The 18064-nt window shown below is 43.1% G+C and overlaps 1 long non-coding RNA gene across 1 annotated transcript in view; it reads right to left on the bottom strand.

Annotated features, from left to right (window-relative positions):
- Window positions 1-17748, bottom strand: part of LOC134914793 (uncharacterized) — a 43459-nt gene extending 25711 nt beyond the window's left edge. The window contains exon 1 of the long non-coding RNA XR_010177382.1: window positions 17658-17748. This is a non-coding gene — a long non-coding RNA (uncharacterized LOC134914793). The remainder of the gene's footprint in view (window positions 1-17657) is intronic.
- Window positions 17749-18064: the final 316 nt, after the last annotated feature.

The raw sequence follows: 18064 nt of genomic DNA, 5'->3' as shown, positions 1-18064 counted from the left end.
CATCTTGCACCTCTTTTTTCTTTTCTTTTTCTTTGCATCATGTGCTGATTGGGGAGGGTTTTTTGGAAGGGACATCCTGCGTGACACTGCAGTGCCACTCCTAGATGGGCCCGGTGTTTGTGTCGGCCACTAGGGTCGCTAATCTTACTCACACAGTCAGCTACCTCATTGCGCCTCTTTTTTTCTTTGCGTCATGTGCTGTTTGGGGAGGATTTTTTGGAAGGGACATCCTGCGTGACACTGCAGTGCCACTCCTAGATGGGCCCGGTGTTTGTGTCGGCCACTAGGGTCGCTAATCTTACTCACACAGCTACCTCATTGCGCCTCTTTTTTTCTTTGCGTCATGTGCTGTTTGGGGAGGGTTTTTTGGAAGGGACATCCTGCGTGACACTGCAGTGCCACTCCTAGATGGGCCCGGTGTTTGTGTCGGCCACTAGGGTCGCTAATCTTACTCACACAGCTACCTCATTGCGCCTCTTTTTTTCTTTGCGTCATGTGCTGTTTGGGGAGGGTTTTTTGGAATGGCCATCCTGCGTGACACTGCAGTGCCACTCCAAGATGGGCCCGGTGTTTGTGTCGGCCACTAGGGTCGCTAATCTTACTCACACAGCTACCTCATTGCGCCTCTTTTTTTCTTTGCGTCATGTGCTGTTTGGGGAGGGTTTTTTGGAAGGGACATCCTGCGTGACACTGCAGTGCCACTCCTAGATGGGCCCGGTGTTTGTGTCGGCCACTAGGGTCGCTTATCTTACTCACACAGCGACCTCGGTGCAAATTTTAGGACTAAAAATAATATTGTGAGGTGTGAGGTATTCAGAATAGACTGAAAATGAGTGTAAATTATGGTTTTTGAGGTTAATAATACTTTGGGATCAAAATGACCCCCAAATTCTATGATTTAAGCTGTTTTTTAGTGTTTTTTGAAAAAAACACCCGAATCCAAAACACACCCGAATCCGACAAAAAAAATTCGGTGAGGTTTTGCCAAAACGCGTTCGAACCCAAAACACGGCCGCGGAACCGAACCCAAAACCAAAACACAAAACCCGAAAAATTTCAGGCGCTCATCTCTAGTTCAACATAGATGGAACGCATCCCGCGGCTTCCGGTTTCGCCGGAACTAATAGTCCGGCTGATTCCGATGTTAAAAAGGCATTAAAATTAATACAGTGACAAGATGCCACATTGTCCTCCCTTCCACCGGATATGCTCTTTGTTCCTGGCAGTGGGCTTTATGTAGTGGTGCGTTCCACATAAATGGAACGCATCCCGCGACTTCCGGTTTCGCCGGAACTGATGGTCCGGCTGATTACAAGGTTAAAAAATGATTTAAAAATTGATGCAGTGAAACAGATAAGACACATAACAATGGTCAACAAAGAAATTGATTTTGCTATAAACAGTCCCTATTGGTTTGAAATGGGTGTCCACTGCAGGGGTGAATATACACTACCACCCCGATTTAATGGGGGCACTTCCGTTTCCCCCTGGAGTATTCATAATTCATAAAAGATATTAAATAAATGATAAAACGTGTTGTACTTATCAAAAATGACATAAAAAGGGAACATTCAAAACAAGGATTGAAAAAACACTCCTTAAATAAAATTTCATTGTATAATATTCAAACCCCTGGAATACATATAGGTTTTCATGAAACATATGTGTAATCTGCTCAACTAGACTGGGCAGATCATAGAATTAGAATAAATTTAGAATAAATTTAAGAATTAAGGATTGAGAAAAATTGGATTAATTAAACCTTATTTATATTTTTACAAGAACCATTTGAGTTCAAACTCGGCGTTCAGGCCCCATGGTTCTAGGGTTTTTACCTCATGTATTGCTCTCATTTCTGCCTTCGCTAAAAAGGTTTCTTTGCCCTTGGTCCTCCAGTGACCGTCTACTTTTTTTATCCCTATGATGCTTTTAATATTGGAAAGGGAGCAATTATGTTTTAACGAGAAATGTTGGGAAAGTGAATGGTTGGGGAAACCTTTTTTAATGTTTCTTATATGTTCGGCCCATCTTTCTCTAAGTTTTCTAGAGGTTTTCCCTATGTATTGAAGGCCACAAATGCATTCTATTAAATAGATGCAATTTGGGCTGTTGCATGTGATAAATTCATTGATATTGAATATTTTTTTAGTGGAGTTTGAAATATACTCAACCATTTTAGTGGGTTGTTTAGTATGAGATGTACACACGATACATGAACCACATCTGTGGAAACCTTTGGTCTTGATTCTTCCCGTCCTTTTCTCAGGTATGGCACTTTTAACTAGTCTATTTTTCAAATTGGGGGTCTTCTATACACGAATCTGGGTTTTGGCGGTATAATATCTTTGAGAATGGGATCTTGTTTCAGTATATACCAATTTTTTCTCATGAGAAAAAATTGGTATATACTGAAACAAGATCCCATTCTCAAAGATATTATACCGCCAAAACCCAGATTCGTGTATAGAAGAGCCCCCAATTTGAAAAATAGACTAGTTAAAAGTGCCATACCTGAGAAAAGGACGGGAAGAATCAAGACCAAAGGTTTCCACAGATGTGGTTCATGTATCGTGTGTACATCTCATACTAAACAACCCACTAAAATGGTTGAGTATATTTCAAACTCCACTAAAAAAATATTCAAGATCAATGAATTTATCACATGCAACAGCCCAAATTGCATCTATTTAATAGAATGCATTTGTGGCCTTCAATACATAGGGAAAACCTCTAGAAAACTTAGAGAAAGATGGTCCGAACATATAAGAAACATTAAAAAAGGTTTCCCCAACCATTCACTTTCCCAACATTTCTCGTTAAAACATAATTGCTCCCTTTCCAATATTAAAAGCATCATAGGGATAAAAAAAAGTAGACGGTCACTGGAGGACCAAGGGCAAAGAAACCTTTTTAGCGAAGGCAGAAATGAGAGCAATACATGAGGTAAAAACCCTAGAACCATGGGGCCTGAACGCCGAGTTTGAACTCAAATGGTTCTTGTAAAAATATAAATAAGGTTTAATTAATCCAATTTTTCTCAATCCTTAATTCTTAAATTTATTCTAAATTTATTCTAATTCTATGATCTGCCCAGTCTAGTTGAGCAGATTACACATATGTTTCATGAAAACCTATATGTATTCCAGGGGTTTGAATATTATACAATGAAATTTTATTTAAGGAGTGTTTTTTCAATCCTTGTTTTGAATGTTCCCTTTTTATGTCATTTTTGATAAGTACAACACGTTTTATCATTTATTTAATATCTTTTATGAATTATGAATACTCCAGGGGGAAACGGAAGTGCCCCCATTAAATCGGGGTGGTAGTGTATATTCACCCCTGCAGTGGACACCCATTTCAAACCAATAGGGACTGTTTATAGCAAAATCAATTTCTTTGTTGACCATTGTTATGTGTCTTATCTGTTTCACTGCATCAATTTTTAAATCATTTTTTAACCTTGTAATCAGCCGGACCATCAGTTCCGGCGAAACCGGAAGTCGCGGGATGCGTTCCATTTATGTGGAACGCACCACTACATAAAGCCCACTGCCAGGAACAAAGAGCATATCCGGCGGAAGGGAGGACAATGTGGCATCTTGTCACTGTATTAATTTTAATGCCTTTTTAACATCGGAATCAGCCGGACTATTAGTTCCGGCGAAATCGGAAGCCGCGGGATGCGTTCCATCTATGTGGAACGCATCACTACATAAAGCCCAATGCCGGAAACGAAAAGCACATCCGGCGGAAGGGATGCCAGTACGGCGTATTATCACTGCCCCCGGACCGTAATCCCGGCCAATAAGCGTCATTTCCGGCGGAACCGGAAATGGCGCTATGCGTTCCAAAGGGTGGAACGCAAAAGAAAAACACACGTTTTTCTGCCATTTAATGAACTTATAACAACTCGGGCAGTGAAGAAAACATAGTTATTTAAGTAATACACTTGATTATGGAATATTAATATATGTGGGGAAACATTTGCATGGTTTTAAAAGATTTTTAAAATCCAAAATTGTTAGTCACGCCTCCTGCAACAGGAAGTGGGCGTTTTTTAATGTTCAGCTATAAAAATCTGGTTATCCTTAGATTATTTACACCTTGACAAAGACCTGATTGGTTGAAACGCGTTGGTGCTCTTGGCTGCCCAGGACCTGGTGAAGGTACAGCTCTATAAGGGGGAGCTTCACTAATACCCTTGTATGCTATTTACTGTGCCTTCCTGGAAGGTCATTTGTGGTACGCATTTTAAGTGTAAAATATTGTCTTTTTGAATAAATTTGTAGAAGTCTGCACCATGATTCCCTATTATTTGTTTTGCATGCACCTAAACTGAGGAGCCAGACAGGGAATCACAAACGGTGGGGACGACTTACTACAAACATTAAGGAGGATACCAGATAAGCGACTGATTGTTTTTTCATTTCGGACTATTGGACTTTGATTGGACTTCATATATTTTATGATATTATCACGAGACTTTTTTTCTTTGGTTTTACTTCTTGTGTGAGAAATAAGACGAATGCTATACATATTAACTTGTTTGATAGAGAAATCAACTTGGATAAAATCAGAATAATTGCTTGTGGTTTTAATCACACCCTGAGAAGGTGTGCTGTATACCCTTTCCAGTGCGCAGGAATTTTTTTTCCTTTTTTTGATTATCTTAACTTTTAGTTGGTCTTGACACAGCATGGATTGGAGAAATGTGTAAGGCCTCAGTAATCCCTGCCTCAGGAATGGACTAAGACAGGAAATCGGATGGCCCTGGCATGAAAGGGGTGCATGCGTCATGGAAGGGGGCATGCAGACACTACCCATGGAGGCGTGCCGTGATTCAGGGGGGCGTAGACTCGCACCACACTTCCATTTCCATGGAGACCAGCGGGGAAGTAGCACAACCATAGAGCCAGAGGCTGCACTGGGCGCGGCTTTCCCAGCTCTCTGTGTGACAGGCCCCGGCCCATTGGCCCTTCTGGCATTTGCCAGAAGTGCCAGATGTGCAGTCCGGCTCTGCCTTGCCTGAAAGTGGTATAGAAACCAAATTATACAAAATTATAAATCTAAAGTCTAAATCAGGCATTCCCAACCTCGGTCATCAAGACACTAACATTCTAGGTTTTAGTGAGATCAGGCTTGAACACAGGTGACTTAAGTAGTACCTCAGATATTTTGATGTAACCATATGTGCTGAAGCCTGAATGTCACTAAAACTTGCACTGTTAGCAGTGGAAAACGCAGGATTTCTAGAGGGGGGTTTCCAAATGCAATCCATAATCTCCCACTCTGTGGAGCAAGTGCAGGAGTCTGGGGGAGCGCTAGAAGAACCTAGTAAGGACCCTGAACATTGGTACTTTTTATACATTGGATACTGTATGGAATAGAGTATTAATATTTAACGCTATAGATTGTCTATAGTATAGGCAGTATCTAACATATTTAAAGAATATAAATAATATAAGTGGTCAGGAAAAGGATAAACATACCATACTAAATAAATAAACATAATAGAACCAGTAGTAGATAGAAGTGCACTTTCTAAGCACACATTCTCCCACCTAATGGAAAGGCTTCTGTCTCTTCTTCCTGGCAGCTACCTTCATATTATAGGGTGGTCTTCAGGTTGCCGGCGGCCGGGCTCCCAGTGACCACCATACCGGTGCCGGAATCCCGACTACCGTCATACCGACATCTTTTCTCCCTCTTGGGGGTTCACGACCCCCCTGGAGAGAGAATAGATAGCGTGGTGCGCCACCGTGCCCGCTGCATGGTGATCGCAGCAAGCCTGCAAGGGCTGATTTTCGCTCGCCCAGCTGTCAGTATGCCGGCGGTCAGGATTCCGGCGCCGGTATGCTGGTTGCCGGGACCCCAACTGCCGGCAAACCATACTACACCCATATTATATACCATTGCTATTGTTGTTATAATTTGAGCCACTTGCCAAGAGGAGGGGAGTTTCCAGGCAACCAGAACCCCCCCCCCCCCCCCGCGTTTGCCTATGGTTAGTGTGCCTTGAGGACCGATATTGGGAATGCCTGGTCTGTGGACATTTGATTTACATTACTTAAAATCAAATTCGAAAAATAAATCATAAAAGTAACATAGTTACATGGTTAATGAGGTTGAAAAGAGGCAAAATGCCCATCGGGTTCAACCTGTATTCTGTATTAAGCTGTGCACCTTATAATGTACCTGCTGAAGGAATGGTTTAGTACCAATTAACAACTATAATTCGTATCACTGCCAGACAATTAATGTCAATATATTAAATGCTATAGCCTTGGATACTTTTTCAGTTTGAAATTTGTCCAGTCCGTTTTTAAATGCATTTACTGAGTCCGCCATTATTACCTTCTCCAGCAGGGAGTTCCAAATCTTTATTGCCATTACTGTGAAGAACCCTTTCCTACGTTGTGTACGGAATTTTCTCTCCTCTAGCCTCAGCGATTGCCCACGTGTCCTATACAGAGTTCTTTTAATAAACAAATCCCCTGCTAACTCTTTGTAATGACCCTTTACATATTTGAATATATTAATGTCTCCTCTTAGACGCCTCTTTTCTAGTGTATACTTATTTAACCTGGTAAGCCTTTCCTCGTACTCCAGTGCCTCTAACCCTCTAATCAATTTAGTAGCTCGCCTTTGAACTCTCTCGAGTTCCCCAATATCTTTTTTATAATGTGGTGCCCAAAATTTAACACAATATTCCAGGTGCGGATGTACCAATGATTTGTACAGCGGAAGGATTGCATCATCGTCCCTTGTCTCAATACCCTGTTTAATGCACGCAAGCACCTTACTTGCCTTCTTTTGCTGCATTTTGACATTGTGTACTGTTATTAAGTTAATAGTTAAAAATAGCTAAAAAGTTAAAAGTACTTTGACAAAAGACACCACATTGGTAATAAAAACTGCTGATAAAGGATTCCCCGATAATTAAGTATTCAACTCCTTGCAAATAGCAGCAGAAGATATAAAATCACCAGAGCGGTTCTACATTGTGGGTGCACTGTTGATCTGAAGATGGTGGGGTTCCCACTTTAAAACTCAAAAATGTTGTATTCTCAGAGCTTGATGTATTTTGGGCCCAGTGATATCTCCTGTATTACCTACTTTTTGCAGAAATTTATGGATAATGCATAGACTTTAAAGGGAGTAGAATTGCAGCGCAAGAAGTTTACCTTAATGAAAATTTAATTTTGTTACATAAAAACACTTACAGTCTATTGAATGTAGACCTTACGTAAAGTTTCTGCAGATACATTTTTGGAATCTTAAATCAAGTAAAAAAAATAATCAATTTAATTGCATATGAAAATCACTGTATCACTCCAATATTTTACTATATTCCTGAAATACATAAGACACAGGTTTTACATCCAGGTAGATCTATGAATTTAAGAGAGAGTGTTATAGAATTAGCACTGGAACAAAATAATTTCTTTTATAATGATATAGTTGACCAACCTCCTTAGAACTAGTTATAATTCAGTTCCAAAGTCCCCAAATACTGTATATACAGTATCTCAGTTGATAGTGCACCATGAAGTTAAGTACTGAATATTCAAAGGTGAAGGACCATAAGAATTGGTCCCACAGAAGATAAACTCCTTTTTGGTGCACTTTTATTTGTAACAGAAAATATTTTTTTCTTAATAAAACTTAACTTTTAATCATATGCTATTTAAAAGGCTTACTAAAAGGACACATACAACGCAAAGTTCCATGCAATACCAAGTTGCTATGTAATACACTGTTAAGGGATAGTAATTTATTCAATAATTGGCATATCAAATTGCTATTTAAAAAACAATTCAATCAAGCTGGGTTTTTTTTACAAATACTATAATGCCTTATTAGATAATTGGCTCTCAGTAGTGAGATATCTCATCCTTAATTAGATGTAAATGTCTTAATGAACATATGTATTTAGCTATCCCTTAAGATCAAAAGATGAAATAGTATGACAATCCAAGCTGGTATCCACTTAAACTCACAGTTTTCAAACAAGTATTAGCAATATAACTGATTTTAATTAATAGAGCTAGAGAGAACTGTAGCAGGTGGAAAGTAATCAAACAGTGTGGCCACTATCCAGTGCCAAGTTGTAAATGATAGAATAGTCTCTTTGCAATTTATGTAGATTTTTCATTCAGCATATATAATAAGATATCCTGTTTGATTGACAGACCTATAAATTAGCAAGGTGAATAGATAGGAGGTACTGTAAATAAGTGATATTTGGCATGTCCAAGAATGCCTACAATTCAAGTCCTATTGCTTTAGGAAAAAAGGTTTAGAAGCCACCAGCTTCTCTAGTAACATCTCCATAAATGTGCAGTCTCCACCCTCTGAAGCTCATTTAAATATTCTCCTGCTACAAGATTTTTGCATGTTAGTGGAAAATACCTAATTCCTTGCATCAGAAGTTGCACATCTATGCATTCCTATTGATGTAACCTTTTTGATGCACTAATTTTTGAATATTCTGTAAAAATGTTCACACAAAAGTAGACACCTAGTCAAAAGCATAATATACATTCACTACATTTAAAAATAAAAGTAGGGTTTAATTTCAAATTTAGATGGGCGAATGTAATATTAAATGGAAACATTATACATACAAATCCAACATGTTCATTGATTTTACTATTCTTGTTTGTAACGTGACCATTCAAATAAACCTCAAACTTGATGGCAGTGGCGTGTCCAGAAACTGATCCATAACAGCCAGGATCCCAATTACTTTTCCTGTCTGCTAAAGGAAGATGACATCATACATCGCCAAAGCACGTGTTATGTCTTCTGGTCTGCTGATCAATCCAAAGTAAGTGCAATGTGATAGGATACTCTGCAGCATTTACATTTATGTAGCATGGCTCACTGAATAATTCCAGACTGGACTACTGTAATCTCCTCCTAACTGTCCTCCCTGACAATTACCTCTCTCCACTCCAATCTATGCTCAATGCTGCAGCCAGGCTCATCTTCCTCACCAAATGCACTACATCCACCTCCCCTCTCCTACAAGCCCTTCACTGGCTTTCCTTTCCTTTTCAGAATCCAATTCAAACTTCACACACTCACTTACAAAGCCCTCACCCACTCCTCTCCCATTTACATCTCTGACCTTATCTCCCTTTAATCTCCCACCCGTCCTCTTCGCTCTGCTAATGACTCTCCTGTCTTCTGATTACTTCCTCCCACTCCTATCGCCAAGATTTTTCGTATGCTGCTCCCTTTCTCTGGAATTCTCTACCTCTCCCCCTCAGACTTTCCACCTCTCTACAAAACATCAAGCTGGCTCTTAAGACCCGCTTCTTTACCAAACCCAGCCAAATCTCACCCTAACCCTATGTAACACGCTCGGTCTACCCCATCTGTGTCACCCCTGTCTGTCTGCCCCTCCCCTTTAGAATGTAAGCTCTCACGAGTAGGGCCCTCTTCCCTCATGTGCTTATCCTTTTTTTACTTTAATAATCCTCAACTGCCCAAATCCCGCAGTTTTTTGGCCACCTTGGAACTTATCTCTATCTCGTTTACTGGTGTAGTTATGCTTAGTTACCCTGTACTTGTCCTATATTGTCTTCAACTGTAAGTCACTGTTTTCCTGTTTTGATTATGTGCATATGTACTCTGTAATTGGGCGCTGCAGAACCCTTGTGGCGCCATATAAAGAAAGGATAGTAATAAATAACTACCGTTTGTGCAGGGGGTGCAGCTGCTATGAGCCCTGAGCTGCTTCCTGGGCCCGCTGCTTCCCCAGCAACCAGTCATGGGCTCCCTGAGGCCATTCATGGTCTGCCTCCAAGGCCTGTCACTCCCCTTTCACCTCCGCCCACGGTGAGAATGGCTGCCACCGCCGCCGATAGTGCAGGCTGCAGTCACACAGAGGATGTACAGAGTGGTGTGGGGGCCCTACATGGCCAGCTCTGAGTCCCGGCTGCAGAGGGTATGTAGGGGGCGGGCCTAATTCTGTGAAGTGCCCTCCCCCATCAGATACCTCTGCGGTATTCAGGACAGGTAATGTATTTCCTGATTGTTCCCCCTCCCTCTCTCTCTCCATGAAACTCTCTCTCTTGATTCTCTCTCTTTCTCTCTCTCTCTCTCTCTCTCTCCCTGACACACTCTCACTCTCTGACACTGTCTCTTTCTCTCCCTGATACTGTCTCTCTCTCCCTGACACTGTCTCTCTCTCCCTCTCTCCCTGACACTCTCTCTCCCCCCATGACACTGTCTGTCGCTCTCTCTTACACTGTTTATCCCTCTCTCTACCTCATACTGACCCCCTCTCTCTCCATGACACTGCCTTTCTCTCCCTCTCTTCCTGACACTATCTCTTGCTCTCTCTCTCTGACTCTGTCTCTCTCCCTGATACTGTCTCTCTCTACCTGACTCTGTCTCTCTCCCACTGCCTTTCCCTGACACTGTCTTTCTCTCCATCTCTCTGGCAGTGTCTCCCTCTCTCTCCCTCCCTGACACCCTTTCTCTCTATTCTCTCTCTCCCTCTGTCTCTCCCTGACACTTCACCTCTCTTTTGCTTCCCTCACTTTCTTTCTTTCTCCCTTCCTCCCTGACACTTTCTCACTCTCGCTCTCTCTTCCTCCTCTCCATTTTCTCTCTGACACCAAGAGGCAGATTTAGACCTTGTGGGGCACTAAGCAAGACACCAATTTGGGGCTCCCCTTCTTCAAACAATCCACCCATAACAACCCTTCCAGTCATTCAGGGGAAGGGGCATGGCCACACATAGTACCACCCCAATTCAAATTATGCCACACAGTAGTGCCCCTTACATTACACCACATAGTTGTGTCCCTTATTCACGTTACAACACACATTAGAGACCCTTATCAACATGTAAAGCACAGCGGAATATGCTGCGTTATATAAAAAACTGCTAATAATTACGCTACAAAGTAATAACCCTTGTACACATTATGTCACACAGTAGTGCATGGAGGGGGTTAAGTATAGGCACTACTATGGGCAGTGTTGGGAGTAGGGAGAGGGTAAGGATAGACAGTGACAGGGGCAAGGAGGGAGCTTGGGGCAGGCAGTACTGGTGGTAGGGAGGGGGTGACGAAGAGCAAATTAAATCATCTTGCCAGCATAGGACCAGCAAGCTTTACCAGTTGCATTGAAATAAATCAAACACAGCTTTTTGAAGGCCTGCATAAGATGTGAGGATTCACACCAGACCACACGTCTATCAAATACAAGCTAATGTACAACCAACATGAATACACTTATGATCAGCATTAGTAACATCTGTGCAAACTTATTTCTACATTAATAATACTGCAGACTGATCCTCCCAGGATATACCAATCACAGATAATACCTTCTCTATAAGGCCTGCTGCACTGCAGACATTAGTGTTTCTATAATGGGTGCATTGTGTGCGAGGCACACGGGCCCCCATGTCCAGGGGGGCCCACCCCGTGCACACTGCACCCATTTGCTTAATACTTACCTCTCTGAAGTCCTCCGTCGAAGCCATCCCTTCTCGGCAGCGCAATAGAGTTTGAACACTAGGGGGAACAAACTCTATTGCGCCTGCTGAAAACCCCAGAAAGATGGCACGGCAGCCATTTTTCCGGAGTTTCCCGCATGCACAGTAGCAAAATCTTCGGGGCAATGGCTGCTGCGCCGTGTTCCCGGAGGTTTGCGCATACGCAATAGAGTCTGGTCTCAGACTCTATTGCCGCTGCCGCGAAGAAGGATGGCACCGCCGGGGGACTCCGGAGAGGTAAGTATTAAATGCTGTGCACAGTCAGAGAGGAGGGGCCCCTGGAGCAGAAGGCTGCACACGGGCCTCCTCCTCTCTTAAAACGCCCCTGACTGCAGACACAGGGAACACACACTGCTAAAAGGGGGAAACACACACAATGGTGTCACAATGATCTCAGTAAGTGATCTATATACGTAGTACATGCTGTGCACATCACATATTCCTGCACCCAGGTATCATGTCCACTAGTTACAATGAACCCTGTACATACAGGGTCACAGCATGTATATGAGAGTCCATCTCCAAGGGCACAGATGCCGGCAGGGACAGTGAAGGCAGGCACAGGGTGTCACACTGGCTCGCTGCATGTACACAGTGCACACATCTTAGGGCAGTGACAATGAGAGGCCCTCACAGTTGCAGAAGAGGAGGAGTGTGGCGGCACTGCACTGGGTGAGCAGGGGACAGTCGCTGCCAGGTGCTGAGGCATAGGCAGAGGAGTAACTAGGGTCCTTGGTGCCCACGGCAAGAGGAAGAGCAGCAAACTCCCCCCCCAAAAAAAAATAAAAAAATAAACTTTGTGCACGCGCCAAAGGTGTTTGCCAAAACATGGACATGGCCACTGAAAATGGGGCGTGTCAACACCACCCATTTCTAGTCACCACGGGAACATTCCTTTCCATTTCATATGCACCTTACCTATATGATGGTTTCTCACAATGGAGAACCTCTGAAGAAATATATCCTCCCCGGGAAGATGGCATCTTCAGTCGCTAGTCACTATTTATGTAGGATATCGCATCATCCATGTCTGTTTGTGTAGGAATATTACCAAGGTCATCATTATACAACAGCAGTTCAACCAGACTCACATCCTGCCCCCTCTGTCACTTCCTGCCCCCTGAATCTCTCAGCCACATTTTCTCCCCTTTGCATCTCTCAGCCACATTTTCTCCCCTTTGCATCTCTCAGCCACATTATCTCCCCTTTGCGTCTCTCAGCCACACCATCATCTCCCCACTTGCGTCTATCGGCCACACTATCATCTCCTCACTGCACTGCCTTTCAGCAATACCATCATCTCCCTGCATCTCTCACCCACACCATCATCTCTTCCTGCATTGCCTCTCAGCTATACCATCATCCCCTGCTTCTCTCACCCACACCATCATCTCTACCTGCATTGCCTCTCAGCTATACCATCATCCCCTGCTTCTCTCAGCCACATCATCATCTCCCAAATGTTTCTCTCTGCCACACCAACATGTTTAGCCTGCGTCCCTCACCATGTCTCCCTCCATTCACTGTGTCAAACAGCCTCCCCACTTTATTCTGTCTCCCCCCTTCATTCTATGTCTCTCTGCACCCACTCTTCTATGTCTCTCAATGTGTGTGTGTCCCCTCCCCCTTCTATCTTTCTCTGCAGCCCCTCTTCTATGTCTCTCTATGTGTGTGTGTCACCTCCTTCTTCTATGTCTTTATGTGTCCTGCCAGCCACCCTCACCTTCAGGGAAGAAGGAGCCAGTGGACGGTGAGGCCAGGCAGCAGCAGTGACTAAGTAATTATTCTTATGGTTTACAGGTTGAGTATCCCTTATCCAAAATGCTTGGGACCAGGGGTATTTTGGATATCGGATTTTTCCGTATTTTGGAATAATTGCATACAATAATGAGATATCATGGTGATGGGACCTAAATCTAAGCACAGAATGCATTTATGTTACATATACACCTTATACACACAGCCTGATGGTCACTTTAGCCAATATATTTAATAACTTTGTGCATTAAACAAAGTGTGTGTACATTCACACAATTCATTTATGTTTCATATACACCTTATACACACAGCCTGAAGGTCATTTAATACAATATTTTTAATTCTTTTGTGTATTAAACAAAGTTTGTGTACATTGAGCCATCAAAAAACAAAGGTTTCACTATTTCACTCTCACTCAAAAAATACCGTATTTCGGAATATTCCGTATTTCAGAATATTTGGATATGGGATACTCAACCTGTATTATTAAGTTTCTTATATAGCACAGCAAATTCCGTTGCGCTTTACAACTGGACACAATGATTAGATGAAACTGGGTAATAACAAACAGTCATAGAGGTAGGAGGGCCCTGCTCGCAAGCTTACAACCTATAGGGAAATAGGCATTGATGCCCAAAGATAGGTGCTATCTATTGCATAGTTGTCCACCAGATTGCAATGGTTCTAGGTCAGCTGCATGGATATCAATAAAAAGAAGAAAACCCCTAGCGCTAAAAACAGCCTTCAAGAACGTTTGGTTAAATATATGTCTAAATATCCTTTAGTAGCTGCTCCCACTATGGCAATACCACGATGCCAAGCAAAATTTTAAGGGTAATAACACATACCTAAGGAGTGCACCAAATACCTTGCTTTACCACAAAAGAGACACAACACACAAAGCATACCTCCCAACATGATCCTCTCCGAGAGGGACAGAATGCTCCGCTCCTGGACTTCCCTCTTAATTTATGATTGCCATCACCTGTGCTGAAACATCTTTCTTATCCATTAACCTGTTTAAAACAGGTGCAGGCAATCATAAATTAAGAGAAAAATCCAGGAGTAGAACATTTTGTCCCACCTGGAGAGGGTCATGTTGGGAGGTATGCACAAAGCATCAACACAACCAGAGCCGGCCATAGGCATAGGCAAACTAGGCAATTGCCTAGGGCATTTGATATGCCTAGGGGCATCAGCAGCTTCTGCTGATTAAAATGATATGCGGCATGCCTATATTCTGTGTGTAGCATTTCATATGCAGATACAGCCACAGTCTCACACAGTATATAGGCATGCCGCATATCATTTTAATCAGCAGAAGCAGCTTGTACATCCTAGCCACATAGCAATGCAAATAAGATGCATTTTCATTAAAAAAAGGTGCCCGACCTTAGCATTGATGCAAGATTTGTGAGGACACATCTGCATCCAAGCAGAGGCAGAGGTCACAGTGTTAGTGGCAGTGTGAGTGCTGTGTGCATGTGAGTTGGTTGGTTGTGCAGTAGTGTTCAGAATATGTGTAAGTAGTATTATGTGTGTCATGTAAAAATGATTTAATAATGTGCAACATATGTGTAAGGGGCACTATGTGTGTCATTATGTGTATAAGGGCATTAATAATGTGCGGCGTATGTGTAACAGGGTACTACTGTATGTGTGTCATTATGTGTAGCGGGGCACTAATAATGTGCAGCAAATGTGTAGGGGGCACTGTGTGTGTCATTATGTGTATAAGGGCATTAATAATGTGCGCCATATGTGTAAGGTACATTATGTGTAAAAGGGCATTAATAAAGGTTGTCATAATGTGTAAGGCGCATTATGTTTATAAGGACATTAATGTGTTTCATATGTGTAAGGGGCATTACTGTGTGGAATTGTGTATAAATGCATTACTAATGTGTGGCATTATGTGTATAAGGTCTCTACTATGTGGCGTTGCATATAGAAAGGGCACTACTGTGTCGTGTAATGTGAATAAAGAGCAATAAGGTGAGGTGTAATGTGAATAAGGAGCAATTCAGTGTGATGTAATGTGAATAAAGGGCTCTACTGTGAAGAGTAACGTTTATAAGGTAAAGTGATACTACTGTGGGATGTAATATGAATTATGGACACTATCGCATGATAAAATGTGAAAGAATTTGCAGTACTGTGTGGCATAATTGGAATTGGGGTTACTATTGTGTGGCCATGCCCCTTCCCAGCAAGAAGATGCCCCTTTTTGGGCTGTGCGTCAAATGTGCGAACTGTTCCTATTTAAAATATAGGGGGTACAAGGACTGATATGGGTGAGGGGTGATGGTGCTGGGAAAGAGGTGCAAGGTCAGAGGCAGAACCAGCGGTGGTGCTAGGGGGCACCAGCCAAAATCTTGCCTAGGGCATCATATTGGTTAGGGCCGGCTCTGAACACAACAACAACCAAAACATACTCACAAAACAACTACACCGACAAAATTGCAATCCCTTTTCTTTTCTCTCCAGCCTACAGGAACACAGCAGGAGAACAGCCAAAGACATGGGCAGATTGGGATGGAAAACCAGCCCAGGCAATTTATAGAAGTAGTCCTAATGGGAGCAGGGTATGTCGAGGGGGTGGGGTCTATTGAGGCGGGTGGGATCATTCCTCATTGGGCCTGATTCTGAATTGGATGCAGTTGCAGCCTCCTTGTGTCTTTGGCTGCATTTGCATCTGCAATGTCATGCTAATGCCACTACAATGCCCTTCCATGGTGACTGTGCCCTGGATGTACCTCCTCCAAATATTTTTGGGCAGTGGCAACACTAATGCCATAGCATATATGTGTGGCCCCTGCTCAGGTCTTGCCCTATGGTCCTCCATACAAGTAAAAGCACCAACAACACTTGGTCTGTCACCCCAAATGCATCCTTAGCTTGCAAAGCCAAACTCACACTGTTTACGTAAGGTTCACACCACAATGAGTGAGCTATGTAGCTTTTACTAATAGAAATGTAGGACAGACCACAAATGTTGGTACTGTTACGTCGTAGCCAGGGGTGCGGAACTAATTCCTGTCAGGCCTGATTGCCTGTACACACTGGGATGACTTTAATGAAGGATGGAACAACCATGTTCTGTCCTTCATTAGCATAAACAATGAGGCTAGCGAAATCGCTAGGTTTGATGTGCAGCACATCAAACCTAGTGTCCATTGCTAGTGACCGTGGGAGTTCTCATTCCTGGTTACACACTGAGCGATTTAAGCAATATGTTGTTCCAAAATGGCGTTTTGGAACGACATTGCTCCAGTGTGTACCCAGTTTTAGTATCCAAACTGCCAAAAGAGTACTTCCAACCTTCATATTTATCATTATGTTTTATTCTTTATGCATAAGCAAATGAACAGTACTAGGTGAACATTTTAGTTGCATTCTGATAAGTACATATATACCGTTCTCTTATTGGTATATCTACTTTATAATGGTTGTGGTGCAGGGTGGGCATTTAAGTTACGGTACCTCCTATCTGTCCTACTGCCTCTTGCACCATTATTCCGGGATATTTTCAGAAATATTGCACTGGCTGCGTAATTACGAAGATAATGTTGGATTATTAGAACAGTTACAGTGCACTTTTTCCTTGTATGAGCCTAGGGAGGGAGCCTAGAGGCATCTGCTCACGGGCCCCCTTCAGTATTACATCTTCCCTGTGCACTCTAATCTGTGTCTGTCTCCTTTCTTTCCCCTCTGTACTCTCTGCCTGCCCATATCCTCTCTAATACCCCTTTCACACAAATAACCCATTATCGACCTGGCATGTTGGTGGTCGACATGGGTCGTTGTGCGATGTGAAAGTGCCCATGGCAAATTCCTGTGTCGTCTGACCCAGTAATTAAACCCGGGAATAAAGCAGTGTTAATACCGGCAATATGCTGGGTCAGGAAGGTTGCCTGTAGGGTCAAATGCCGGGACCCACCCAGTAAGGACACATTTCCAATTACCGGGTGGGACCCGGCATTTGCGATGTGAAAAGGGTATTACTCAGCACCTGCACCATTCTGTCACATGAGGAAAACATGGCATGCTGTGCCTATGAGCTGGCACTTTAAACTCTCTTTCAATAGATGTACTTTGTCCTGACATCCTTCTACACCATCCGTTTCCCCAGGGGCAGCTGGTAGATCTCATAGCTGAGTGATCACAGGGATAGACACACACATTGCACGCTACAGACACACAATGAGGACACACAGGGAGACACACACAATGAGGATAAACAGGGAAAGACAGCACATACTGCACACTACAGACACACAATGAGGTTATACAAGGAGACACACACACACACACACTCACATGGAAGTCTCACACACACGTTACACACACACATACAATTGCCTCCACTCACTCTTACCTTATAAACGACATTAGAGCGCAGTCTCGCTGGCTGGGCTGGCCATGCATCTGCAGCAGCATCTACTCTCCCTCTCCCAGCAACAGCAGCAGCCATGTGGTCAGCAGGCAGCCTGAGACAGTCCTGCGTAGCCCCGCCCCCTGGGTCCCATTTTGCCCCATCCCCTGCAGAGCTTGTATATCTCACTGCCCGAGCAGCTTCCAGTAAGCGCGGCTGCCAGCTGGGGTTTTGTGCCGGCCAGTCAGCAGAGTAAACTATGTGAATAAACAGAAACTGCTGGGAGCTGTAGTTTATTTTCAGTTTCTTCACTAAGTGCGAGCTCCTGCTCAGATCCGGCTGTGTCATGGGACCCCCTCAGACTCACCAGGCCCTAAGCAGCTGCTTAGGCCACCTTGCGGTAAATCCGC

This window comes from Pseudophryne corroboree, chromosome 1 (genome assembly GCF_028390025.1).
Source record: "Pseudophryne corroboree isolate aPseCor3 chromosome 1, aPseCor3.hap2, whole genome shotgun sequence".
NCBI classification, from domain to species: domain Eukaryota; kingdom Metazoa; phylum Chordata; class Amphibia; order Anura; family Myobatrachidae; genus Pseudophryne; species Pseudophryne corroboree.
The sequence above is the reverse complement of the archived record's forward strand: the minus strand, read 5'-3'. Positions and strand labels throughout refer to the sequence as shown.